Genomic DNA, 16,478 nt, shown 5'->3' with positions numbered 1-16,478 from the left:
GTTTTAATCTATGAGCCTGGTGCCTATGGCGCCAGGACTGACTCTCCATATGAGCCTGGTGCCATAGGCACCAGGACTGGACCCAAATAGCCCCTAGCAGGGGTTGTTGGGCTTGCTTGGGATAACTTGATGCCTGCTTCCGGGGTATCATGACAGCACTCCCCCCCCCAAGGCCCCTCCTAAAGTCGTTCTTCCCTGTGGTTTTGGTTTGTCTGGGAAATTTCGGTGGAATTTTTTCACCAATCGTGGTGCAGTTGATTAAATAAAAGAGTTTTGACTTTATCAGCTTGGAGTCCAGGATGTTCTTAACTTCAAATTTGGGTTCAATGTCTACAAGGATAGGGTCTGGTAGCTTGGTTAGTCTTGTCCCTGGTTGCACTGGCTTCAAAAGTGACACATGAAAGACGGGGTGAATTCGCATATAAGCAGGTAAGTCCAACTTGACAGCCACCGGGTTGATAATGGCCTTAATAGAGTTAGGTCCCAAATATCTGGGGTTAAAGGTCCGTGTTCCCTTTACAGGTATATGTTTTGTGGCTAACCATACTTGGTCCCCTATCTGGTATTGTGGAGTATCACTTCTATGCCGATCAGCATCTGTCTTGTATTTTTCTTTCGCCTGTTTTAAATGTGTAGTTGCTTCCTTAAAGGCTTGTGTAATCGGAGCGTGCAGATGGTCCACTGCGGGCATTTCTAAGTGTTGGGGTGAGTCAAGGTCTGAGGGCCGAGGATGGTGCCCATATAAGGTATAAAAGGGGCTTTGTCCAGTTCCAGAGTGTACTGAATTATTGTATACATATTCGGCGATCCAAAGAATGTCTTTCCAATTACTCTGTCTGATGTAACATACAACGCAGGTATTGTTCGAGAGTCTGGTTGATCCTCTCCGTTTGACCATCGGTCTGGGGGTGGTGACTGGTCGACAACCTCACATCGATTTGCGCCAATTGACAGCATTTTTTCCAAAAATGTGAAATGAATTCACTGCCCCGGTCAGAGACCAATATGGACGGAAATCCGTGTATGTGAACAATGTTTTCGCGGAACTCCTTGGCCAGGATTGAAGCTGAAGGTAATCCCTTTAAAGGAATAAAGTGGGCCATCTTGGAAAAAAGATCCACAATAACTAGAATGGTGTTAAATCCATGGCATGGGGGTAGATCAGTAATAAAGTCTAACGATAAGGTGTGCCATGGTGTAGGCGGAATGTCTAAAGGTTGTAAGAGTCCAGCTGGTTTTTTCTTTTGACTTTTGTTTTGGGCGCAAATGCCACAAGACATCACAAATGATTTAATATCCTTTCGCCAGTTGGGCCACCAGAATTGTCTTTTAATTTTAGCTTCAGTTTTTGCAATACCTGGGTGCCCCTCCATTGGGGTATCATGATAACGGGAAATGACTAGCTCTTGTAGTTCCTTGTGTGGCAGAAATAGCCGCCCTTGGTAATAAGGCAGATCATTGGTGACAGAGTAGTCCGGGCCTTTTTTCACCCAGTCCTGCAGGGCTGTAGGATCAAAGAGTTGTTGGATCTTTACCTGAATGTCCTCTACTGTGTCTGTAGAGTAGTCATACCAAGAATTCTTTGTTCGGAAATTATAGGTACTGGTTCTGGGTTCACTTCTGCCTCTCCCATCCCTATTCGGGATAGGGCGTCTGCTTTACCATTCTTACAACCTGGTCGATAGGTTATTACGAAATTGAACTCGGCAAAGAACAATGCCCATCGGAGTTGACGATTGGGCCTTGGCTGTCTTTAAATACTGTAAGTTCCGGTGATCGGTGATCACAGTAATGGTATGCCTGGCACCAAGAAGATAGTGCCGCCAAGCACTGAAGGCGGATTTAATGGCTAATAACTCCTTGTCGGTAACCGCATAGTTCAACTCGGGTGCCGAGAACCTTCTGGACCAAAATGCTACTGGATGAAGCTGGCCAGTTTCAGGGTCCTTTTGAGACAGGACAGCTCCCATGGCTAGACTGGATGAATCAGTTTCCACTATGTATGGAAGTTCAGGGTGCGCATGCTTTAATACAGGTGCAGACGTGAATTTCGTTTTCAGCTCTTGGAAGGCATTTTCAGCTTCTTCAGTCCACATAAAGCGTTTATTTTTTCGCAAGAGTGCTGTGATGGGATGTACAACATGTGAAAAATCCGGGATGAATCTGCGGTAGAAATTGGCAAAGCCGAGCATGCTTTGTACTCCTTTAACTGAACTTGGTGATGGCCACTTAAGGATTGCGTCCACCTTTCGTGAGTCCATTCGGAATCCCTTTGGGGTCAGGATAAACCCAAGGAATTCAACTTCTGTGGCATGAAAAACGCATTTTTCCAGTTTTGCATATAGTTTGTGCTGGAGCAATTTCTCAAGGACTGCTCGGACGTGCATCACATGGTCTGATTCCGAAGAGGAGTATACTAGAATATCATCGATATTTACGACACCACAAACGTCAATGAGTTCAGGAAGGACATTGTTCATGAAGTATTGGAAGGCTGCTGGTGCATTGCACAACCTGAAAGGCATCACCTGGTATTTGAATATTCGAATAACCCATACTTAGTGCGGAAAGCAGTCCTCCATTCGTCGCCTTCTTTTACACGTACCAGATGGTATGCCCCCCGGAGATCTAATTTAGTGTATATACAAGCGTCCTTCACTTGGTCTAGTAGTTCAGGGATCAGAGGCAATGGATATCGGTTCTTAACAGTTATCTGGTTCAATGCGCGGTAGTCTATGCACGTTCTGAGGTCACCTTCCTTTTTGGGCACGAAGAACAAAGCTGAAGATGCAGGGGACATGGATGGGCGAATAAAGCCATTGGCAAGGTATTGGTCTAAGTATTGTCGTAGGTGAAGGTTCTCAGGTTCTGTAAGGGCATAGATCCTGCTACAAGGGGGTTGTGCACCGGGTATGAGATCGATTTGACAATCGTACGATCTGTGAGGAGGTAAGGTGTTTGTCTGTTCTTTTTGGAAGACATCCTGGAATTCTTGGTATTCTGGAGGTAGTTGCATGACTGCTGTGGTTACTGTGGCCAGGCCTGCGTTCTGACTTTTCTTTGGGTAACAGGTTTGTGCACAATCCGGGAAGGTTATTCTCTTCTCTCGCCAATCAATACAAGGATTATGTGTTTCCATCCAAGGTATCCCCAGTATTATTTGGAACTGTGGGGCTTTGATTAGATCAAACACAATAGTCTCTCGATGCCCATCCTGACCCAATAGTGTCATCTCTGCGGTGGAATGAGTTACAGGCCCAGAGGCAATTTCAGTTCCATCGACTGTGGTGATGACATCTGAGGTGGTTTTTCGGCAGAGAGGTAGATTCATCCTGGAATCCAATTCATAGTCCACATAGTTTCCTATGGCCCCGCTATCAATGTATGCCCTTACTGCGTGCATACGCGATGGCTGCCCTGGATCTACGAGGACCATTGGTATGATGAAATGCGAGGTCTGAGTATCCTTCTTCAAGCTCGGCAAGCGGACCTCTATGCTTGTCGGGCGTGGTCGTTTCCCGAGTCTGACTCCATATGGCTTTTATCAGCAGCTCCTACCACCTTCTTGGGTGGTTTTACAGGGCAATCCCGTAGAAAATGCCCATAAATTCCACAATATAGACACAATTGCATTTGCTGTCTCCTTTCTCTTTCCTTCTGGGTTAAGGATCCTTTAACCCCTCTGATTTGCATGGGTACTGAAGCATTTGCTCCTTTGGGGTTGGTGTGGGTTTTGACCAACACCCGATTCTCAAACTTGGCTCGAGCAGCCTTTCTGTTCTGAAGTCTGTGATCTAACTGGACCACTAAGTCTATATATTCAGCGCAATCTTGAGGTGGGTTCACGACTTGAGCCAAGACATCCTTGAGTTCTCCTCGAAGCCCTCGATGAAATAACGTGATTCGTTTTACCTCAGGCCATCCAGTTTCCACTATGAACCTATTAAAGGTTGCGATGTAGGATAGTGTAACACTCACCTGATTCCCACGGAGGCGCAGGTCTGGCTTCGAGTGCTGATGCTTCTTCAATGGTGAAGCGCAGGACTCTGAAGATGGACAGGAAGGGCCCTCTACTCTGGCTTCTCCGGCTTGCAGGAATATTCCCCTGTGTGTGAAAAGGGAGTATTACCTACTGACTGAGTTATGCTCAAGCCTCCCACTCTCTTCCAACCCTCCACGATACCCTTCCACGATTCCCCGTGAAGTCTCACCTTAGGGTCTGAAAGGACGAGCTCTCCATCCTGCTTCTGACGCAGGGGCACGTTGAACCCAGTTACTTCACTGGATTGAGGTTGGATGGGAGTTCAGGTAAGCTTGATTATACTGGTAAGGCGCTGTAAAAGTTCTGTTGCAAGTTCAAAAGTTCAAGCTTTAAATAATAATGTTCATTGTCTTTTTTCAGGTGATGAATGAAGATTCCTTTGGAGACTTCTTGCAACAAAGCGCTAATGTTGATGTCTTTTCCCCATAGGGGCCGGGGTTCGGAATGCCGGAGATATGGCGCCGACCCGAAGTGAAACGTGCAGTTCCAGTAAAGATCTGGTAAGTCCTAGATGAGCGCTCAGGTAATGTTTTTGCATTCGCTCATCTAATGTCTTTGTCTTTTTTCCCCATAGGGGCCGGGGTCCGGAAAATGCTTGGAAGCAGCAAGACCCGAAATGAAATGGGAATGACCCAACAGGTAAGTCTTAGAAGGAAACTGAGCTTTTCCTATTCCCTTCCTTCTCTCACCTCTTATTCTTGTCTTTTTCTCTAGGCTCTGGGAAGTGGCTGTGTATCCCGATGATCGCTGCTGAAGATGGAGGAACCCAGGAAAGGTGAGTGAAATGCAGCGCTGCAGCGATCGTAACGAAATGCTTTTAAAAATGATGTCTTCCCTTTCAGGATCGTCGGTGATGTCTCCGTGGTGCAGATTAGCTGGTAGGTCTCTTGTCTCCCTTTGCAGGTGACCCAGGATGCTGACAGGCGTGGCTGAAGTCCAGATGCAGGAGCTGACACGGTGAGCGTCCAGCTGCGAGGAGCAGAACAACGCGAAGCGTGAGTTGCTGATCAGGTGTGGTTTAAATAGCTTTGGAAGAAGTTCCAAGTGTGTATCCTTCCTCCGATCAGGTATGTATCCTTCCCCGACCACACCCGGATGGAAAGTAGTCCCACAAGTAAAGTAGTTCCTATTCAGGCCTCAAGAGGGCCTGGATGTGGCAGCATGGTCTGCATCAGGTAAGTGCACATTAAAACACTTGCACACATGTCTAGCTACATGAACACATGTCTAGCTTTATGAGCCTGGCGCCTAAGGCACCAGGACAGAGGTCCAACATGAGCCTGGCGCCTAAGGCGCCAGGACTGTGTCCAAAGGGCCCCAGCTTGGGCCCGCTGGCACTCCCCTGGGGGAAATGATGCCTGCCTCTGGGGTTGCTGGGTCGGACCTGGCTCCTTGGAGGTAGGCATCATGACAGTACCCCCCCTCAAGGCCCCTCCCAAGGTTCTTCCCTCTGGGGGTTTGAGCTTGTTCGGAAATCTCCGGTGAAACCTTTGTACTAATCGAGGTGCGTGGTCATGGTTACTAGGCTCCCACGATCTCTCCTGAGGTCCATATCCCTTCCAGTCAACAAGATAGAAGAGTTTCGACTTTACCACCTTGGGGTCTAAAATGTCTTTAACTTCGAATTCTAATTCCCCTTCAATTTGAACTGGATCTGGAGGCTTGGACAATCGGGTTCCTGGTTGTACTGGCTTCAAAAGTGATGCATGAAAAACTGAATGAATACGCATGTTGGACGGTAGATCCAGTTTAAAGGCCACTGGGTTGATTATAGCTTTGATGGGATAAGGTCCTATGAATCTGGGATGGAAGGTTCGCGGGCCCTTGAGGGGTAAATGTTTAGTTGCTAGCCATACCTGGTCTCCTACTTGGTAAGGAGGAGTTTTACTTCGGTGCAAATCAGCGTTTTCTTTATACTTTTTCTTGGCTTGCTGTAAATGAGTTGCAGCTTCTTTGAAGGCTCGGGTTATTGTGGAATGCAGATGATTTACTGCGGGCATTTCCAGGGTCAGAGGTGGATCTAGGTCAGAGGTCCGAGGATGGTGACCATACAAAGTATAAAAGGGGGTTTGTCCGGTTCCAGAATGCACTGAATTGTTGTATACATATTCTGCGATCCAAAGGATGTCTTTCCAATTTAACTCGGATTGGTGTAACATGCACCGAAGATATTGCTCGAGAGTCTGATTGGTTCTCTCGGTTTGTCCGTCGGTCTGGGGGTGGTGGCTGGTGGATAACCGCACATCTATTTGTGCTAGTTGGCAACACTTCTTCCAAAAATGTGAGATAAATTGACTTCCACGATCCGAGACTAAAATGGAAGGGAAACCATGTATGCGAACTATATTCTCCAGGAATTCCTTGGCCAAGGTGGAAGCTGAAGGCAAACCCTTTAAAGGGATAAAGTGGGCCATTTTGTAGAATAGGTCCACAATTACAAGGATTGTGTTGTAACCAGCACAAGGAGGCAGATCTGTTATAAAGTCCATTGACAGGGTGTGCTATGGTGCCGGTGGAATATCCAAGGGTTGAAGTAGGCCGGCTGGCCTTTTATTTTGAGCCTTGTTTTGGGCGCAAATTCCACAAGACAGTACAAAAGACTTTATGTCTTTTCTCCAAGAAGGCCACCAGAAGTGGCGTTTGATTTTTTCCTCCGTTTTAGCGATACCAGGGTGTCCTTCTATTAAAGATTCATGATGATGGGCAATAACAAGTTCTTGCAATTCTTTACTTGGCAGAAACAACCGCTCCTGGAAGTAGGGTAAGTCCTCCTTAACGGTGTAATGAGGACCCTTTTGACTCCATTCCAGTAAGGTTGAAGAGTCTAGAAGTTGTTTTACTTGCGTTTGGATATCCTCAATAGATTGCAATGAAGTTAAGCCTAAGATTCTTTGCTCAGGTATGATGGGCACAGGTTCTAAGCTCGAATTAGGTTCTTCCATGCCAATCCGGGATAAGGCGTCTGCTTTTCCATTCTTGCAGCCAGGGCGATAGGTAATTACAAAATCAAATTCCGCAAAGAATAGAGCCCATCGGAGTTGTCGTGAAGATTGAGCTTTGGCCGTCTTTAAATACTGTAAGTTTCTGTGGTCCGTAATTACGGTGATGGTGTGTCTTGCCCCGAGAAGGTAGTGACGCCAAGCCTTGAAAGCAGATTTGATGGCCAGTAACTCTTTATCGGTAATTGCGTAGTTGATTTCAGGAGGAGAACATTTTCTGGACCAAAAGGCCACTGGGTGTAGTTGGTTAGTTTTTGGGTCTCTTTGCGACAGGACAGCTCCCATGGCCGAACTGGAAGCATCGGTTTCCACTATGTACGGGAGATATGGGTGCGGGTGCTTCAATACAGGTGCAGAGGTGAATTTGGTTTTCAGGTCCTGGAAGGCTTGTTCGGCCTCAAGAGTCCATTCGAAGCGTTTGTTTTTCTTTAGGAGAGCGGTGATGGGTTGGACTGTTCGGGAAAATTCCGGGATGCATCTTCGATAGAAATTGGCAAAGCCGAGCATGCTCTGAACTCCCTTCACCGAGCTTGGAGATGGCCATTTGAGGATGGCGTCCACCTTTCGCGAGTCCATTCGGACTCCTTGAGGTGTCAGGATGAATCCGAGAAACTCAACTTCTGTGGTATGAAAAACGCATTTTTCGAGTTTTGCAAATAGTCTGTGCTGGCGCAGTTTCTGAAGAACTGCCCTAACATGTTTTCTGTGATCAGATTCTGAAGAAGAGTACACCAGGATGTCGTCAATGTAAACAATGACACAGACATCGATAAGTTCCCGAAGAACATCATTCATAAAGTACTGAAAGGCGGCAGGTGCATTGCACAAACCGAAGGGCATCACCTGATATTCGAAGAGCCCAAATTTGGTGCGGAATGCAGTCTTCCATTCGTCGCCTTCTTTTATGCGTACCAGGTGATAAGCTCCTCGGAGATCTAACTTGGTGTACACACACGCGTCTTTCACCTGGTCGATAAGCTCAGGGATCAAGGGCAGAGGATAACGATTCTTAATCGTTATTTGATTTAGGGCACGATAGTCTATACACGTTCTAAGGTCGCCTTCTTTTTTTGGCACGAAGAACAGAGCTGAAGAGACAGGAGACTTTGACGGGCGAATAAAACCATTGGCTAGGTACTGATCTAAATACTGACGCAAATGCAGGTTCTCAGGTTCCGTAAGAGCAAAAATCCTACTACAAGGTAGTTGAGCATTGGGTACCAGATCGATCTGGCAATCATAAGACCGATGGGGAGGTAACGTGTTAGCCTGTTCTTTCTGAAAAACGTCTTGGAATTCTTGGTATTCAGACGGTAGCTGTACAGGGGTGGAAGTTGCTGTGGCTAGACCCATAGCTGGATTTCTTGGATAACAAGTTGGTTCACAATCAGGAAAACTTATCTTCTTTGCTCGCCAGTCAATTCTGGGATTATGTGTTTCTAACCAAGGAATTCCAAGAATTCTGGGTCCTTGATCACATAAAACACGATTGCTTCCCGATGTCCATCCTGACCCACCAGTGTCACTTGAACAGTGGAATGCGTTACAGGCCCTGAGGCTATTTCGGTTCCATCTACTGTAGTAATGACATCTTGGGTTACTTTCGGGCGGAGAGGAAGCTTAATCCTGGAAGCCAATTCACGGTCTATGTAATTTCCAATAGCTCCACTGTCGATGTATGCTTTTATAGCATGCAACTGCTGAGGCTGTTTTGGGTCCACGAGCACCATTGGCATGACGAAATGCGAGGTCAAAGAGTTTGTTTTCAAGCTCGGCAAGCGGACCCCTACGCTTGCCGGGCTAGGTCGTTTCCCGAATCAGGTGTCACTAATTCGTTATCAGTAGCTCCAACCACCTTCTTAAGTGGTTTAACTGGACAATTTCGAAGAAAGTGACCGGAAGTCCCGCAATACAGACACAGTTGCATTTGCCGCCTTCTCTCTCGTTCTTTCTGCGTTAATGGTCCTTTAACACCACCGATTTGCATAGGTTCAGATACGTCGGTACTCTTGGAGGTAGCGTGGGTTTTGATCGGTGCTCCGTTTTCATACTTGAACCGATCTGCTTTTCTATTTTGAAGTCTGTGATCAAGTTGGCCCACCAAGTCAATGTAGTCTGCGCAGACCTGGGGTGGATTTACTATCTGAGCTAGAACATCCTTAAGCTCTCCGCGCAGGCCTCGATGAAACAAAGTGATCCTTTTGCTTTCTGGCCATCCAGTTTCCACAACCAGTCTGTTAAAGGTGGCTATGTAGGACAGAAGATCCTGATTACCTTGTCGTAAGGATAGCAGTTCGTTATCAAGGGCCTGTCCTTGAGAGTGTCGAGCGAACAATCTTTCCATGCTGGCCTGGAAGCCCTGAAAATTCTGGAGAATGGGATCATCCTGATTTACCAATGGAATAGACCAATCGGCAGCACTGCCACTGAGGTAAGATAGTATAAAGGCTACCTTGGTCTGGTCGTTAGGGAAGGCTCCGGGTCTGCATAGAAAGTGTAAACGACATTGGTTCATAAAGACGGCATATTTCTTGGGATCCCCCGCAAAACGTTCAGGCGGGGCCAAAGGCATGTGTCCAGGTAGATTAATTTGTACCGGGTTACTCAAACCCATTGATGTGAAAATGTCTCCGGAATTAGGTAAAGGAGTGTGCCCTGCCTGGGCCTGTAATAACCTTTTGGCTAGGTCATCAGTTCTTTCCTTAGATAAGATCAGTTCTCTTTTGAGAGCGTTAGTCTCCTGGCAGGCTGAGTGCACCTCTGCCCGTAATTCCCCCAAAAGCTGGGCCAGCTGGTCAGTCTCGGAAGTCTCCATAGCGCCCGGGTGGGAAATTGTGGGTAGGCTTTGCGTTCTGTAACGCTCACCTGATTCCCACGGAGGCGCAGGTCTGGCTTCGAGTGCTGATGCTTCTTCAATGGTGAAGCGCAGGACTCTGAAGATGGACAGGAAGGGCCCTCTACTCTGACTTCTCCGGCTCGCAGGAATATTCCCCTGTGCGTGAAAAGGGAGTATTACCTACTGACTGAGTTATGCTCAAGCCTCCCACTCTCTTCCAACCCTCCACGATACCCTTCCACGATTCCCCGTGAAGTCTCACCTTAGGGTCTGAAAGGACGAGCTCTCCATCCTGCTTCTGACGCAGGGGCACGTTGAACCCAGTTACTTCACTGGATTGAGGTTGGATGGGAGTTCAGGTAAGCTTGATTATACTGGTAAGGCGCTGTAAAAGTTCTGTTGCAAGTTCAAAAGTTCAAGCTTTAAATAATAATGTTCATTGTCTTTTTTCAGGTGATGAATGAAGATTCCTTTGGAGACTTCTTGCAACAAAGCGCTAATGTTGATGTCTTTTCCCCATAGGGGCCGGGGTTCGGAATGCCGGAGCTATGGCGCCGACCCGAAGTGAAACGTGCAGTTCCAGTAAAGATCTGGTAAGTCCTAGATGAGCGCTCAGGTAATGTTTTTGCATTCGCTCATCTAATGTCTTTGTCTTTTTTCCCCATAGGGGCCGGGGTCCGGAAAATGCTTGGAAGCAGCAAGACCCGAAATGAAATGGGAATGACCCAACAGGTAAGTCTTAGAAGGAAACTGAGCTTTTCCTATTCCCTTCCTTCTCTCACCTCTTATTCTTGTCTTTTTCTCTAGGCTCTGGGAAGTGGCTGTGTATCCGGATGATCGCTGCTGAAGATGGAGGAACCCAGGAAAGGTGAGTGAAATGCAGCGCTGCAGCGATCGTAACAAAATGCTTTTAAAAATGATGTCTTCCCTTTCAGGATCGTCGGTGATGTCTCCGTGGTGCAGATTAGCTGGTAGGTCTCTTGTCTCCCTTTGCAGGTGATCCAGGATGCTGACAGGCGTGGCTGAAGTCCAGATGCAGGAGCTGACACGGTGAGCGTCCAGATGCGAGGAGCAGAACAACGCGAAGCGTGAGTTGCTGATCGGGTGTGGTTTAAATAGCTTTGGAAGAAGTTCCAAGTGTGTATCCTTCCTCCGATCAGGTATGTATCCTTCCCCGACCACACCCGGGTGGAAAGTAGTCCCACAGGTAAAGTAGTTCCTATTCAGGCCTCAAGAGGGCCTGGATGTGGCAGCATGGTCTGCATCAGGTAAGTGCACATTAAAACACTTGCACACATGTCTAGCTACATGAACACATGTCTAGCTTTATGAGCCTGGCGCCTAAGGCGCCAGGACAGAGGTCCAACATGAGCCTGGCGCCTAAGGCGCCAGGACTTGTGTCCAAAGGGCCCCAGCTTGGGCCCGCTGGCACTCCCCTGGGGGAAATGATGCCTGCCTCTGGGGTTGCTGGGTCGGACCTGGCTCCTTGGAGGTAGGCATCATGACAGATAGAAGGTCATGGCTACCCTGTCGTAGGGACAAAAGTTCGTTATCCAGGGCCTGTCCTTGGAAGTGCCGGGCAAATAGTCTTTCCAGGCTCGTTTGAAAGCCCTGAAAATCCTGAAGAATTGGGTCATCCTGAGTAACTAGTGGAATTGGCCAATCAGCTGCACTGCCGCTGAGATATGACAATACAAAGGCTACCTTGGCTTGATCGTTTGGGAAGGCTCCAGGTCTGCATAAAAAGTGCAAGCGGCATTGGTTCATAAACACGGCGAACCTTTTGGGATCTCCGGCAAAGCGCTCGGGCGGAGCTAATGGAATATTTCCTGGTAGGTTTATTTGCACAGGGTTACTCGATAACACAGGAGCTGGATTTCCCCCGGAACCAGGTAGCGGTGCTTGTCCAGCCTGGCTTAGCAATAGTTGCCTAGCAAGGTCATCAGTTCGCTCCTTTGACAAAATCAGTTCTCTCCTAAGAGCATTGGTTTCTTGACGGGCGGAATGCACTTCAGCCCTCAGTTCCCCTGGTAATTGGGCCAATTGGTCAGTCTCTGAGGTATCCATAACGCCCGGGTGGGAATTTGTGGGTAGGCTTCGCGTTCTGTTACGCTCACCTGGCTCCCACAGAGGCGTCGGTCGGAACTGGACAGCTGCGGTCTCCACCAATGTGACGCGTAGGGCCGAGATGACGGACTGGACTGGCCCACCTAGCTTCGTTTGCTTGGTCCGTAGGAATATTCTTCTGCAAATGGAGAAAGGGAATTAACCACCCGTGGTGTTCAGCGTAAATCCCCCCACCCCCGCTGTTCTCCCCACAGATCACCTTTGATGTCCCCTCTTATAGTCTCACCTGATGGTTTGAAAAGATGAGCTCTCCATCCTGCATTGAGCGCAGGGGCGCGTTGATAACCAGTTGCTTCACTGGCTCGAAGGAATTGGTGAGTTCCAAATCAATATTGACTCCGAGATTCCCGGCAAGACGCCGTAAGTATAAAGTTCGTAAGAGTTCAAATGCCTGACTTTCACTCTCGTCCGATTCCTTGCAGGTTGCAGCTTGACCCTAATGAAGAGTTCCTCGTGGCAACCGGTACCATTCTGGTAAGGATTTGTATTTTCCAACACAATTCGATAAAATAATGTCAATATGTAACCTGTTGCTTTCTCCCTTATTCAGGCACTGAGAGAAAGTATGAAGTCTCGGGGAATAATACATTTGGCGGTAAAATCAGGTATGTCTATAGTGGTGAGGAGGGTCCCCTTGTTAGTCCCTTTGTTTCACCTTGCTGTCCTTTTGTTTCCCCCTAGGGGCCGGGGTTCGGCAAAGAAGCAGTGGAAGCTGCGCCGACCCGTGTAGAGGAATAGTACCCCCGGTGGTAAAATCAGGTAAGACTATGGGGGGGTAACTAATATTCCTCTGTTTATTCCCTTGGCTCACCTTGCTGTTCTTGTCTTCTCCTTAGGTGCCGGAGTGCGGCGGGAACATGCAGGAGGATGCGGTGGAATGTGAAGATGCTGCGAAGGCCGGTGAGTTCAGCGCGGCGCTGCAGCAGGCGAGGCAACGCGCATAAATAGCCTCTTTCTTCCAGCTCGAAGGCGCGATGGATCGGGAATTCAGGTAAGGATCAAAGGTACTGCTCTTGTTCTAACCTTTTCACCTTCTTTCTCCCTTTTTCTAGGAGCTCCAAACTCGAGGCGGGCGTGGCAGAAGGCTGGATGCAGAATAACGCGAAGCGTGTGCTGCTCTTCGGGAATGGTTTAAATAGCCTCCAAAGTAGTCCCAGGTAAGTATTCCTCCCCAGGCCCGCCCGAGTAAAAAAATAGTCCCTAAGTAAAGTAGTCCCTTCCAAGCCTCTTTTGGCTTGGAGCTCTTGCAGCATGGTCTGCATCAGGTAAGTTTGCAGCATGGTCTGCATCAGGTACGTTTTAATCTATGAGCCTGGCGCCTATGGACCCAAATAGCCCCTAGCAGGGGTTGTTGGGCTTGCTTGGGATAACTTGATGCCTGCTTCTGGGGTAGCTGGACTTGTTCTGGGTCCCCGGGGGTAGGCATCATGACAATGACATGCGCTAAAAATGCCAGGTTCTACAAGAATGGCTTTAGAGCTATTTTTCTCCATATGTTTAATGAACAAGAGTATTCAACAAGTTGTGATTTTCTCTTTCAGCTCATCCATAATGGGTGTCAGGATGCCACCCCCACCTGTTATGGAGGAGTTACTGAGAACCAAGCCAGCAGAAGCGTAGTTTCCCTTCACGTTTTGCAGATCTGCACCAAGCATGCCCAAATAGCCATGAGAAAGGGATGCTCTGTGTTAGGTGCCAGCTACATGAATTTAATAGAGGTGGAGACATGAGCCAGGAAGTGTTCCACTGCTTTGTGATCTAGTAACTTCCCATTGGGCTTATAGCCTCCTCAGAACAGGAGGAAGAAGTAGAGTGGTCTTGATTATGAGATTTATCCCTCCTTTTGGCTGCTTTTTCCATCTCCACATATTGAGGTCTCCTGGTGCTTCAGCTCCACCGCACATGGCATGAACCAGGAAGGCCATCCACCTGCTTCCTCTGTCTACATGGTGAGCGGGAGTGAGAGGGCCCAGAGAACAGCTTAGAGGTGGTGTACAGTCTGGAGCTGGAGGAACAGGTAAGAATTTATATTGAGTTTTGTGTGTATGCAAGGGTGTATTTGTACATGCATACAAGGAGGTGTGTCTCTGTAAGTGCGCTTGTGCATGAGAGAGAAGTGTGTATGTTGTGGTGTGTGATTGGGTATAAGTGTGTGTGTCCGTCCGGGTAGGTGGGTGGGGGAGGGGCATTGAAGCAGCCAATAACGACGTTTTTCTTTTTTTATTACAGAGAGATATGATATGGCATTTATAACGCGCCTATACACAAGTGTTTCAAGGCTTGACAAGGCAAGGGAGGGGAAGGGAACAGAGGGAAGACGGAGACAACGATCTTACTAGGCCAGGTGACATTGAAATCACGCAAGGGGGGTGGGGGAGTAAAAGTGCGAGGGGGAAGTGCAGAACATAGGATAAAAAGTAAATAAACAAAAACAATAAATACAATAAATAAGTGCAGGCATCAGGTGTCAAGTGCTGGTAGGAGGCTATAGGGATACAGAAACAGCCTGGGGGAGCAAGGGTTTCCCGGGTTGCAGTGCAGGTGTGCACCTGACAGTGAGGGGACCTGAGCCCGAGAGCAGAGGGTAGCCAGGTGAACAGTGCAGTTTCAGTTTCAGCCAGGAGTTCAGCAGGGGAGAGGAGGAGAGAAAGCAGAAGCAAAGAGGAAGGTCTTGAGGTGCTTCCGGAACCAGAGATGGTTCTCCTCAAGTTTCAGAGAGGCAGGGAGCCTGTTCCAGAGGGAAACCCCAGCCGAAGAAAGAGATCTACCACCAGCTCGTTGCTTGGAGAAGCGACTGACCCTAAGGGAGTTGGAGGCGGATGAGCGAAGAGCTCAAGAAGGAAGATATTTAGAAAAAGAGAGTTGAAGGCATTGAGGACCCCAGGCCCCAGAAGGCCTTGTGAACAATGCAGAGGGTTTTGAACTTAATGCTCGCAGCCACTGGGTGCCAATGCAGAGATTTCAGTCCTGGAGAGATACGATCCCTGGGCTTGAGGCCAAGGACAAGTCTTGCAGTCATGTTTTGGATGAGTTGCAGAGGGCGGAGAATAGAGGCAGGCAGATTTAGAAAGAGGCTGTTGAAGTTATCCAGCCTAGAAAGAACCAGAGCTCTTGAGACAGTGAGCTTCTGGGGGAAGGAGAGGAAACGAAGAATACTTCTGAAGAGGTACAGCTGGTAGTGTGATTTCTTAGAGACGTCAGGGATGTGAGGAGAGAAGGAGAATGTGGAGTCAAAGATGACACTGAAGTTCTTAGCCTCACAGGTGGGAGTAGGAAGAGGACCAAGAGAGGCCGGCCAGAGAGTGACAGGAAAGGAGGGGGCGGGTGTGCCGATGAGGCGAATCTCAGTCTTGATGGCATTAAGGCAGAAATCATTGGCTGCACACCACTCCTGGATAGCAGACAGACAGAGATGAGGAGTGTCCTCTGCATAGCTCTGAAAGTTGGGGCAGAGAGCGGCAATGCGGTGGGCAAGAAGTGCCAGGTATTTGTTGAACAGGCAGGCAGGCAGGCAGGCAGAGAAGTTAGACCCCTGGGGAACACCACAGGTAGAGATAGAGGAAGGACCCAAGTTGGACCTGGGATGGTCGATCAGAGAGAAAAGAAGTCAACCAAGCCAGGGCCTGATCGGTGATACCCAGATTATCAACGAGAGGTTGAGCAGGATGGCATGGTTGACCGTGTCAAAGGCAGAAGAGAGATCAATTAAGATGAGGACACAGGCGGTGTTTGAATCAAGGTTGGAGAGCATGTCTTCACAGATGTTCAGGAGAGCGGTTTCCGTGCTTCTCCCAGCTTTGAAGCCAGACCTTTGGTCATGGAGACAACCAACAGATTCAGTGTGAAGATTAAGCTGGGAGATGGCCAGCTTTTCCAGATGTTTGCCCAGGAAAGGGGTAATGGAGATTGGGCGATGGTTAGCCTGGCTGGACAGGTCAGCAGTGGGTTTCTTAAGAAGAGGGTGCACAAGGGAGTGCTTTAGGGGGAAGGGAACACTCGGTGGCGAAGGAGTGGTTGCAGAAGTTGGCCAGAGCAGGAGCCAGGGTGTCAATATGGTTCTTGATGGTTTTGGGGGAACAGGGGTGAATCTTTTTTTTACGAGGCTTTCATAGATCAGACTTGTCTAGGAACCTTGTCTGGGGAGAACGGGAAGGCAGAGAAGGATGGAGGAGAGGTGACCGAAGAAGGGCAGAGGAAGAGCAGGGAGTAGAGGGAGGAGGGGGAGAGGAAGAGAGAGAGGACAGGATGTCCCGAGTTTTTGAAATGAGAAACCAGAGACATGCAGAGGGCCGAGAGGGGACAGGAGAGGTAGAGACTGCAGCAGGATTGTCCAGTTCTTTGCAGATTTAGCCGAGTTGTTAGATGCCGCAGGGACACAGGCTTGGATGTGAGCTCTCTTCTTGGTGCGGGCAGGGAGCCGGCATGGCCTTTGGAGCAAGCGGCAGTCCAGTTTGACAGAGGATGCACCGGAAGC

The sequence above is a fragment of the Ambystoma mexicanum genome, chromosome 3q (assembly GCF_040938575.1).
Source record: "Ambystoma mexicanum isolate Mex_15411 chromosome 3q, UKY_AmexF1_1, whole genome shotgun sequence".
In the NCBI taxonomy this organism is placed as follows: domain Eukaryota; kingdom Metazoa; phylum Chordata; class Amphibia; order Caudata; family Ambystomatidae; genus Ambystoma; species Ambystoma mexicanum.
This window is presented reverse-complemented; position numbering follows the sequence as displayed.